Source organism: Notamacropus eugenii, chromosome 1 (genome assembly GCF_028372415.1).
Source record: "Notamacropus eugenii isolate mMacEug1 chromosome 1, mMacEug1.pri_v2, whole genome shotgun sequence".
NCBI lineage: Eukaryota > Metazoa > Chordata > Mammalia > Diprotodontia > Macropodidae > Notamacropus > Notamacropus eugenii.
The window spans coordinates 365,156,812-365,168,994 of NC_092872.1; the positions used below are offsets into that span (position 1 = coordinate 365,156,812).

Here is a 12,183-nt window from a genome sequence, read left to right on the forward strand (position 1 = left end):
ACAGAAACTTTCATTTTTGTTTTTATATTCCTTGTATAATCCCTATTCATTGAAATGAGTCCAATCCTACATCTGGAGCAGAGATTCTTAATCTTTTGTGTGTGTTATGGACTCTTCTGAAAATCTGATGATATCTATATAGACTGCTTCTCAGAATGTTTATAAATGCATAAAATACGTAGAATTACAAAGGAAACCTATATTGAAATGCAGCCACATAATGAAATATAGTTAAATTGTTTTTAAGTGAATGGACCCCAGGTTAAGAACTCTTGCTCTAAGAATATTCAGTTTGAATCCATAAGACCTGAGTTCAAATCTCAACTCTAGATTTTGTACCTGTAGAACCTTAAACCAGCCAATCACTTTCCTTTTTTGGACTTCAATTTCAATATAAAGTGAAGGGTTTAAAATCTAAAGTCCCTTCCATCATTTTGATCCTTCTAACTAATAAAGTTTTGAAAGGCAATATAGACTAATAGTAAAAGGTTCATAGATTTAGAAATGGGAGGGATCTCACAGATCCTAATCCATCCCCCTCATTTTGCAGGAAAAGATAAGGCACATAAATAGGCACTGATTTGGCCAGAGCACCCAGGTAGAATGTGGCAGGGCCAAGATTTGAATACAGGTGCGCTTGACTTCATATCCTCTTCCATCACACCAACAACAAAGCAATCACCCTGTGACTTTAGGAATTGTACAAAATCCCTCAATTTCCTCATGTCAAATTCCCCTGAGCCTTTTATTTTATTGTTTTGAGGCAATGAGGTAAAGTGATTTGCTCAGGATCATGCAGCTAGTAAATGTCTGAGGTCACATTTGAATTCAGATCCTCCTGACTCCAGGGCCGTTGCTCTATCCACTGTGCCACCTACCTGCCTCTCCCTGATCCTTTTCCAGGGAAAGGAAAGTTTCTCCACAAAGCAATCAAAGATGTAACCAGGGATAATAAGGACAAAGTAGATAAGTCATTAGAAATTTCTGTTTTAGCATCTGTTTTTACCTCCTCTCCTCCACTGCAACATTCTAGGAGCAGCTAAGGAGCAGGTTGAATCACCTGGTGTTGTGACTGTCTCTCCCTTTTGCACAGCACCCAGGTCTAGAATGCAGGGATGCAGAGATACTCCCTGGTTGAAGGGTGCAGCCAGAGAAATGGAGAGAAGACCCGGAAGTAACAGAACCATGTGCATATGCCACCCAGAGATCCTAAGCATAATACCACTCTACCCAAAAAGGGGAAATAGACATGGAGCAGACCATCCTCAGTCTCTATTACACACTAACAAAACTTGCCAATTGAGATAAGTAAAAATCAAGGTGTAGAGTGAAAATTTCCCTGTATTCCCCAAAACTGAACTCTCCCTCCCCAGTCTCCTAGAGAGAATAAAGCCAACCAATGAAGTATGTGATAATAGCATTACCTCATCAGTACAGCATCCCATTGGCTGAACTATTCTTAGTGAAGTAAGCATATCAGCCAGTTAACCCTTGCCTGAAAGAGATATTTGGGCATCCTTTTCTCAAGGACAAGCCCAACTCTCCACCCCTTTGCAGTTGGGGGCTGCAGAGCATTTCTCATAAGGAGAAGATGTAGAAAAAGCCAGGAATACCTTTGATGCAGTCATCCCTTTCACAGAGAAAGCTTCTCCAATTAACTGTAAGACCTTTGCACCAAAAATCTCTTGTAGTAGGCTAATAAATATGACTAGAGAAAGGCCTGGTGAAGTGAGGGAGGAAGAGAGAGAAGGGGGAAGGAAAAAGAGGAGGTTTTTTCTTTTCTTCTAAACCTAAAGGGAAAATAGCAAGACAAAATAGCAACTTTCCTACAAATAAACAGTGGTTTTGTATGTTTCTTTCTAGACACTGCTTTCTTTTTTGTTGTTGGGGTCTTTTTCAAGTTATCCTGAAATAACAACAGTTATTTCCAACAATGCCATTTTTATTTTTAAAAAAACCAGTCATTAGTCAAAAGATTTGGAGTTAATTTTTTAAGCCTACGAATGGTAACTAATCTAAAATGCTAGTCTATGACTTGAATACAAAAGAGTTTCCATAATGAATGAACAAAGCATTCAGTGAGCCTGTGCTACTATTGAAACTCCTTTTTTTGTTTCAATTAAGTCCAAAAGATTGTTTTAAATATGCTTCAGAAAAAGAAACCATTTGCACTTGTGATTAAAGTCCAGAAGGAAAGCTTATCTCTGAAGACTTATTTGTTCCAGTCAGATGTTGTGATTTATTGCTTAATAAATCCTTTCAACTAGCTGCCCTCAATGCTCATTGTGAGTGAGGGTCAGTTTCCAGCTCAAAGAATAAACCTTTGACTGCAGATATTTTCTTCATATCAGATTATAATCACATGTCCTACATGCAAGCTTGAAAACTCCAGAAGATGTCTATTTTTTACAGAGGATCTTAAAAATATATATACTTGACAGAATAAGGGGATAGTTTAGCTTTACCCTAAACCCCAAATGTCATCTAGTTTGTACCTAGAAATATTTATTGTGTCTTCCTGTCACCTTTCCAGGAAAAATTTCTCCCCAAAGCCCACTAAATCAGATTTTGCAAAACAGAACTCCAACAAGAAGTTAGAAAAGACTAAAACCTATTTCCATCTAGAGAAAGTAATTGGGTCTCTGGTTTGGAGAAAACGTCTGAAAAAAAGGTGGATAGTACAAACTGTGAGAAGGCTGACAGGGAGAGAGACATAGGAAGCCACTCAACCTAGAAATGTTCTCCAATGCCCTGCCCCATGTTGGCTTGGTCCCTATTTTGATTAATTTAAGCATAGTTCAGAGTCTGGGATCAAAGCCTGGGTAGGTTGTTCAGAGAGATTAAGGATATTAAAGGCAAAGGCCCATTCATGGGAATGGCATTCCCCTACAGACAGCCACTAGCTTTTCTACATTCTGCGTAGATACCCTTATCTTTGTGAGCCACAATAAATATCAACAGGATAAGAAAGAATCATTGCATTGCCTCATCTGTGCTCAAAGTGCATAACGTTTCAGCTCAAAGAACATTTGAGTTCCAGTGAAATCTTGAAATAGGACATAAAAGGACACCATATCCTTCCAGTAGTTACTGTTTGATATCTTCCTTACCATCTAGCCACTACCACTCCTGAAGGAAGGAGGTAAAATCTGCCTGTTCTCTTTTCCTGCAACATGGTTTTGGAGAAGGTCCAAATTCAGTTTCTCTTCTGTGACAACACAAAACTGTTCATCAGATAGCATTATTCCTCTTTCCCAAGTTCCCAGTCCCTGACGAGCACACAATTCCCATTTTATAGAATTAGAAGTAGAAATCTGAGGCAACTTATTGAAGTCAGTGAAGACATGGGCCTCCTTCCTTCTTCAGCTCTCCCTTGATTGACTTTTAAATAAATGCTACCAAGAATAAACACTGAGAGAAGACAAGAAAACAGAAGTGAAGAAGAAATATAACAAATTATATTTCAGATTAGTCAACTTACCCCTGACAGAGGTAAACTGACTGATGAATAAACACTATCCGTAGTAGCCTGTAAGAAATAGACAGTTATCCTGAATATAGATTGAGTGTGTTTAAGAGGTCTGATTAGATAAAGTGGGGACAGCCTCTACTAGGGGAAAAAACCCACATCTTGAAAATCTAAGGTCCTTGCACAACTCTTTGTTGACAGTTACTTGGTTTTTCATTTTACCCTTTATTTCAATAATCAAAGAAGATGGAGACAATGATGAATCAATAACAACATTACAATTCTTGTTCCCATTCATTCAATAGTTTCCAAGCTGCAAAAGGTAAGACACATTATGCTGGGTGCAAATGTACATAGAGCAGATACAAAAATGAATAAGACACAGTCCCTGCCCTCAGTATGTTTATAGTCTAGTAGGGAAAACGACAGGATACACAGACAAATACACTCTAAACTACAATGTGGGGAATTCATGAGAGAAGAGAGAAAAGTACCACCATCTCAAATGAGATGACATGTGATCCTTTAATCATTCTGTATTGAGTAATGTGAAATCTAGCAGTGGTATTATTCAGCTGATTTCCATGCATGATAGGCCTTGGCTTTTTGCTTAAGTTTCTGTTTACCAAGTTTCTCTTGGCTCCAGCTGCCCGCTTCCAAAGATAAGATAAACCCTGTCCTTCCAATCACAAGTTCCTCCTAGCCCCCTGCCTCCTCTTGAGGTGCCTTGCACAAGACTAACCCCATGACTAGGATATCATAAGGGCTCTGCTAACATTCTTATACTCTTTTAGAGTATAAACACTCCCCACTTTTTCCTCAAGGATTCCAACTTAGCAGATGGGATGGAGGTTCCAACAGTCAGTCTGTGAATTTCACTGCATAGTTATGGGAGGCCATGATCCCAAGAATCAATCAAGAGGGTAAACTAGGGGTAAACTATGGCTGATTGGTTTGTAGAGTCAAGGTCTGGTATATGTTTGCTTCTACTAACACAAGAGGTTGCCTAATAACATCAGCCCCTATATCCTTTCCAATAAACCTCAACTCATGCTTTAACTATAAATCTTTGTAGTTAGCTACTTCTTGTATCTCATAATTCAAGCCTCCTTTGGTTTGTCCACTGGCCTAACTCATGTAGGTAAAAATTACTAAATTGCAACATATTCAATGCTTAGTCCAAATTTTCTATAGCTGGCCATGCTAGTAACATGAAAATGACTAATTTGGTCATTGGGGGAATTCTGCAGAGGCACTTTTCTTCCCCCTAGATGATTGGACAAGTTTTACCAACAGCTTACCGACCAGTCTGTTGCCCTAATAAGGATATTCTACAAGCACTGGATGAACTGTGCTAAATCAGTAGACTGAAATGTTTGAAAAAATCAACTTACTATTGCTACAACCTCCAGGAAACCTATAAAAATGCAGCTGCCCAGCCCCATGGTGAATCAGTGATTCTTCAATCAGTGATCATCAGCCCCCATGTGAGGTCTGGCCTAGAATTCTGATCAATCCAAAACTGACTCCATCTTAAGAATCAGAAGAGTCACAGTCTAGGATACATATGCCAAGCATTCTCAGCTGAGGACTGTCCAAGGAGAGAAAGCACCACCCAGTTCCCCAGTCTCCAATCCTATGGGAGCATTATTTTCATTGTACTGCTGTAACCCATCTTTGTAATACTGATAAGCCACTTCCACAACAAGTATATTTACTTATATGCCTTTCTGATTCGCTAATACATACTTTTAGGTATTCAAAGATAAGTCTATTCCTTACTTTCAGAAACCTAAATAAAAATTAATGAACTAAGACATTTCAGAGGAAAGGGGGAATAGAAGAAGTGTTGAAAAGGAGATATTGTTTGAGTTCAGCCTTGGAAAGGCTAGACAGGATGGTAACATATAGAGAGATGCAAAGATGATGACATTTCTAGCACACACACACACACACACACACACACACACCTAAGATATTGTTCTAGCCCCCGTTAACAGGGCCACCTTGAGATTTTCTTGCCAGAAATTACTAGATTGTGAGTTGGAAGAGAAATCTATTTTCAAACCAAGTATGTGCTTCTCAAAAAAAGACAACCTAGATAAGATTTGTTCTGACAGTCAAAAGAAATAATAATAAGGAAAAAATTGTAAAAAAAAAAAAAAAGTGATCAAGTGCTATACAAGTGTAAAGCAGTATTATATTAATTTGAAATTAACAGATAAAAGGTCTTTGCTATAATAGTAGAATGATCAGCACATACTATCCCAGTGTAAGGTTCAGGAGAAGGCTTCTTTACATGTTCTTTCAACCAGTAAGCATTGTTAATGCTTCTGGACAAGCATTATGCTAAAGACAAAAACTAAATAGTCCAAGCTTGCCCTCAAGGAGCTGATACTCTTCTTTTTAAAGTTATTTAAAATAACTTGGTTTTTTCTCTTCCCTTTGGATCTCTAGCATGTTATTGGATTGGGGTTCAGTACTTGATGATAGAAAGAGCAGTAGCTTGAGAATTAGGAGATCTTGGTTATAGTCTCAGCTCTTTCCTTCTTGGGCAAATCACTTCCCTATTCTGGGTCTCAGTCTGTTTCCTCACCTACAAAAGGAAGGAGTTAGGCTTGCTTGCTAAGTCTCTTTCTGCTGTAATACTCTATACCACCTTGAGAGTTGTGTGGAGCTTTGACTCTCATATAGTATCGTCTACTTTAACTCTACACAGTCCTAAAAATTGTTGTGGAAAGGAATCCATGAATTCTCTTTGCCAATGAGGATCTGTCCTTAGCTCTTTCTTTACTTTCTCCACACTCTCCCTTGACAGCTTCAATTACCACTTTTATGCCCATAACTCCTGTCTATATCTTGAACCTTGACCTCTTTCCCAAACTCCATACTCCTATTTCCCAATTCCCTACAACAGTGGTACCAAACTCAAATACAAATGGATCCCTGTAAAACATTTGACTTAGAAAATCCAAAATTAACATTATCTGTGTTGTATTCTTATTTACTGTATGTTGTGAAACATTTCCCAGTTACATTTTAATCTAGTTCATGTCTAACTAAAAAGTTTTGCCAGCTGCTTGCAGTCCCCGAGTTTGATGCTTCTACCCTCCAGGACGTCTTCATCTCTATATCCCACTAGTCATTCATTCACTCATTCACGTATTCAACATAGGCTGTGGACCAGACACTGTGCCCTATAATTTCTGGGAATATAAAGACAAAAGGGAAATCTCTGCCTTCCTGGAGTTCACATTTTATTAGAACGTGCACACTGAAAATTAAACACAAAATATAGAAAAGCAGTCATTTTTAGGAATAAAAAATTAGCAGCTAGGAGAGGAGGATATCAGAATAAGCTTCCTGTGGAGGTGGCACTAAAGCTGAGCCTTGAATGAAGCTTGGGCTTCTCCAAGGTAGAGGTGAAAAGAATATTCTAGAATGGATGTGGAAAGGCATAGAGATGGAATATCATGGACAGGGAACAGCAAATGGGCCAGTAGAACTGAACCATACAGTATACAAAGGAAAGTAATGTCATATAACTTGGAAAAGTAGTTTGTAGCCTTATTATAAAGGGCTTTAGAAGCCAAGGAGCTTGCATTTTAATTACAGAGGCAATAAGGAGCCACTGAACTTCTTGAGCAAGAGAATGATCAGTCTTGTGTTTCAACAGCTCTGTGGAAGATAGCTCAGAGAGGATGCAAGGAGACAAATCGGGAGACTGTTGAAATAGTCTAGGCAAGAAGTGATTAAAGCCTGTCTGAATTAGGGTGGTAGCCAGTCTTGCTATTAGAAAGGAGGGGAATAGACACAAGACACTGTAGAGGCAGAACTGGTAAGATTTGGCGACTGATAGGATATGTGAGAAGAGTCAAGACTGACTCTAGTTTCTGAAACTGGATGATTGGAAGGATGAATCAACAGAAATAGGGAAGTTATTGTGATGGAATACTACTGTGCTATAAGAAATGACAATCTGGATGGTTTCAGAACAACTTGGAAAGATTTACATGAACTGATGCAAAGTGAAGTGAACAGGAACAGTAAAACATTGTACATAGTAATAGCAATATTATATGATGATCAGCTCTAAACGACTTAGCTATTCTCAGCAATACAAGGATCCAAGGCCAATCCCAAAGGACTTACAATGAAAAATGCTGTCTACCTCCAGATAAAGAAACGATGGAACCTGAATGCAGATCAAAGCATATTGTTTTTACTTTTTTTTCTTGGATTCTGGGGGAGGGCTGCATTTTCTTTTGCAACATGGCTAATATAGAAATATATTTTGCATGACTACTCATGTGTATAATCTATATCAACATGCTTGCCTACTCTAGGAGGGGGGAAGGAAAGGAGAGGATTTGAAACTCAAAATTTTTAAAAATTATGTTAAAAATGCTTCTATGTGGAACTGAAATTTTTTTTAAATTTAATAAAAAAAGAAATAGAAAAGTCACAAAAAGAAAAAGTTTTTTTGAGGGGGAGAGAGAAAAGTTGTTTGGGACATATATTGAATTTGAAATGTCTATGGAGTGCTTCTCCAGGTAGTGATTTGAGTTCAAAGTACAGGAGAGACTGGGGCTGAATATATGGATTTGGGAATCATTTACTTAGAGATGATAGTTAGATTCATAGGAGTTGGTGGGATAACTAAGAAAGGGAGTAATGATGCAACTTCTTGTCACATTGTGGTCCTGAGACTCGTGAAATGAGTATACTTATACGATGTGATGAAACAGATATCAAAACTGAAGCGCCTCTGATGTAATCCATAAAATCCTTACTTAACCATACTCACAGTGGAACACAGAACATGCATTTAGTCAGACGTTTCAATAATGACAGGCAATTGTCACAAAAACGTACAAATCAACTTTAGTGAATTTGACAGAAGAATCTGACTGAGAAGATTCACTTAGTGATATTCTGTGTGAAAAACTAAAGGATTAAGAGAAAAATGAAAATTCCCCTTCCAAAAATCTGTGAGATTTTTGTCAACATTAAAACTTCTGAGATTTTCAGGGCTTCATTTCCAGAGAAAGGCCCAGAGAAGGATCTATGTTTTTTCATTCTTTAACAGGAGAACCAAAGATTAACACTCATCATGAAAAAACAGAAGCTTAACATTAGATTTTATTTATGGATACCCTTTCCTCATGTTAGTCTTTGACTACAGCAAGAGAATAAACAGCTATTAGAGAATCTTTTGATTTTGCCTCTTCTTGAATCACCCTACTTTGTCCAGAACATCAGATCTACCTTATCATTCAAAAAAAAATAGTACTTTTTGGTAACTCACAATTTCCTGGAAACCGGGGTCTGCTTTACCAAAAAGGAAAAAGGAGGATTATGAGAAAAGCTTTCTTCACCAGGAAGTTAAATGTAGGCATTTGTAATAAGTGAACAAAAAAACATAGTAACTACGACCTAAGCAAGGGCAACTGGCTTTTAGTAGAGACAGCAGGAATTTTGTCTGTCTACATTAAATCTTATGTCTACTTATTTAGTATTTTAAAAGTAATTTTCAAAATAAAACCTTATCTAGGGAAAAAAAAGACATGTTACAGAGAGGCCAAGAAGGTTGAAAAATGAGAAAAGGTGATTAGATTTGGCAATTAAGAAATCTTTAGTAACCTTGGAGCAAGCAGTTTCATTTAAATGATGAGGCTGGAAACCAGATTACAAAGGGCAAAAGGAGAGGAAGTTAAGACAAGGGGCATAGGAAATTATTTTTGCCAAATATTTTGCCTATGAAAGAGAAGAGAGATATAGGATGATAGGTTTCAGGGATGGAAAGATCAAGTGCAGACATTTCTTTTTTAAGGATGGGGGAGATTGAGGCATGTTTGTAAGTAGTAAGGAAGTAGTACAAACTGAAAATCAGTGAGACGGACAGAGACACAGACATGGAGAAAGGATGATCAACAGAAGAGCCCCTAGAAACATAGAATTTGTTTGGAATGATACTGGGGTGATTTGAAGGAAGAGTTGGGGAGAAGTGGGAACTTGTGAAGGATATCCTCTATTATACATCCTAGTTAGGTATAAGGGGAGATCTTCTAGTGAGAGAGAGTAGGGGGATGCCTAGAAAGGGGTGAAAGGACAGGGAAAGGAAAGATTCAAGAATAAATAATGGTGTGAAGTTGTATGGAGCCAAGACTTTGAAGGAAAGAAGTGAGGCCAGAGTAGAGGTGAAAGCCTAGGAAAGCAGAGAAGGTGTAGTAACTGGAGATTGCAAGGAAGATGAAGAATGTGTTTAAGGAGAGCGGAGGAACATAAAAAGATAAAAGGATAGGAAGGTCCAGGAAAAATTCAAAACTCAGCTTACTATCGTTTTTCCTAAGCCCATATTCTTTTTTATAAATTCACTCTGAGGGGGCAGAGCCAAGATGGCAGAGTAGAAGGATGGACCTGTAAAAGCTCTCCCACATAGCCCATAAAATACCTGTAAAAAATGACTCTAGAGGAGCAGAAGTCACAAAACGACAGAGTGAAAGAGATTTCCAGCCCAAGACAGCCTGGAAGGCCAACAGGAAAGATCTATTGCACTGGGCTTAGAGCGGAATGCAGCCCAGCCCAGCCCAGCCCAGCATGGGCCTTGCAGCATGGCAGGGCCCAGATCAGAGCAGGCCTCAGGGGGCAAAGTCCTCAGCAGCAGCTATGGTTCCCAGATTGCTCAATCCACAAACACCAAAGGCAGCTTCAAAGGTCAGTGAGAAAGCTCTTTCACCTGGGTGAGAAGGGAATGCAGGTCTGGCAACAGCCACTGCCTCAGCAACATCTGTTTTTGGAACCTTCCACCTAAAGACCCTGGGGGAATAGCTCAGCTGATATGGATCTTAGCCCTGACTGGTGACCCTAAGGTGAGGAGGAGTGCTGGCTGTGTGGAGCCAAAGGCGGTTGTGGAGAGGGAACCCTACTCTCAGATCCTGGGCAGAAAAGTTTTTGTTTGCTCCCAAACCAATGTGTCTGCCAAGAGAGGAATAAACTCCTCTCCCTTGATTGTGCCACGCTGGAGGAACTGAGAACTTACAGGTCCCTAGAGTATACCCTCCTCTTGACAAATGACTCAAAAGTCAAGTAACTGACTGGGAAAATGCCTAAAAATGTGAAAAAAAAAAATGAGACTATAGAAGGTTACTTTCTTGGTGAACAGGTATTTTCTTCCACCCTTTCAGATGAGGAAGAATAATGCATATCATCAGAGAAAGACATAAAAGTCAAGGCTTCTGCATCCAAAACCTCCAAAATAAATATGCAATGGTCTCAGGCCATGGAAGAGCTCAAAAAGGATTTTGAAAATCAGGTAAGAGAGGTGGAGAAAAAATTGGGAAGAGAAATGAGAGCAATACAAGAAAATCATGAAAAGCAAGTCAACAGCTTGCTAAAGGAGACCCAAAAAAATGCTGAAGAAAATAACAGCCTTAAAAATAGACTAACTCAAAAGGCAAAAGAGGTCCAAAAAGCCAGTGAGGAGAAGAATGCTTTAAAAAGGAGAATTATCCAAATGGAAAAGGAAGTTCAAAAGCTCACTGAAGAAAATAGTTCTTTCAAAATTAGAATGGAGCAGATGGAAGCTAATGACTTTATGAGAAACCAAGAAATTACCAAACAAAACCAAAAGAATGAAAAAAATAGAAGACAATGTGAAATATCTCATTGGAAAAACAACTGACCTGGAAAATAGATCCAGGAGAGACAATTTAAAAATTATGGGACTATTTGAAAGCCATGATCAAAAAAAGAGCCTAGACATCACTTTTCATGAAATTATCAAGGAAAATTGCCCTGATATTCTAGAATCAGAGGGTAAAATAAATATTGAAAGAATCTACCTATCACCTCCTGAAAGAGATCTCTAAAGAAAAACTCCTAAGACTATTATAGCCAAATTCCAGAGTTCCCAGGTCAAGGTGAAAATATTGCAAGCAGCTAGAAAGAAACAATTCTAGTATTGTGGAAATATAATCAGGATAACAGAAAATCTAGCAACTTCTACATTAAGGGATCAAAGGGCTTGGAATACAATATTCCAGAAGTCAAAGGCATTAAGATTAAAACCAAGAATCACCTACCCAGCAAAACTGAGTATAATACTTCAGGGGAAAAAATGGTCATTCAATGAAATAGAGGACTTTCAAGCGTTCTTGTTGAAAAGATCAGAGCTGAAGAGAAAATTTGACTTTCAAACACAAGAGTCAAGAGAAGCATGAAAGGTAAACAAGAAAGAGAAATCATACGGAACTTACTAAAGTTGAACTGTTTACATTCCTACATGGAAAGATATTTGTAACTCTTGAAACTTTTCTCAGTATTTGGCTAGTTGGAAGGACTATACACATATATATATATATATATATATATATATATATATATATATATATATATATAGACAGAGGGCCTAGGGTGAGTTGAATAGGAAGGGATGATATCTTAAAAAATAAAATTAAGGGGTGGAAAAGGAATATATTGGGAGGAAAAAGGGAGAAATGGAATGGGGAAAACTATCTCTCATAAAAGAGGCAAGAAAAAGTTTTTTCAATGGAGGGGAAAAGGGGAAAGGTGAGAGGGAAAAAGTGAAGCTTACTCTCATCACATTTGGCTTAAGGGGGGAACAACATGGATACTCAATTTGGTATGAAAATCTATCTTACGCTACAGGAAAGTAAGGAAGAAAGGGATAAGTGGAGAGGGCAAATGAGAGG

General features: G+C 38.3%; 1 protein-coding gene across 1 annotated transcript in view; it reads right to left on the bottom strand.

The window, feature by feature from the left end:
* The window catches only part of FAM13B (family with sequence similarity 13 member B), a 176,753-nt gene that overhangs the window by 125,178 nt on the left and 39,392 nt on the right, over positions 1 to 12,183 (bottom strand). The window lies entirely within an intron of this gene.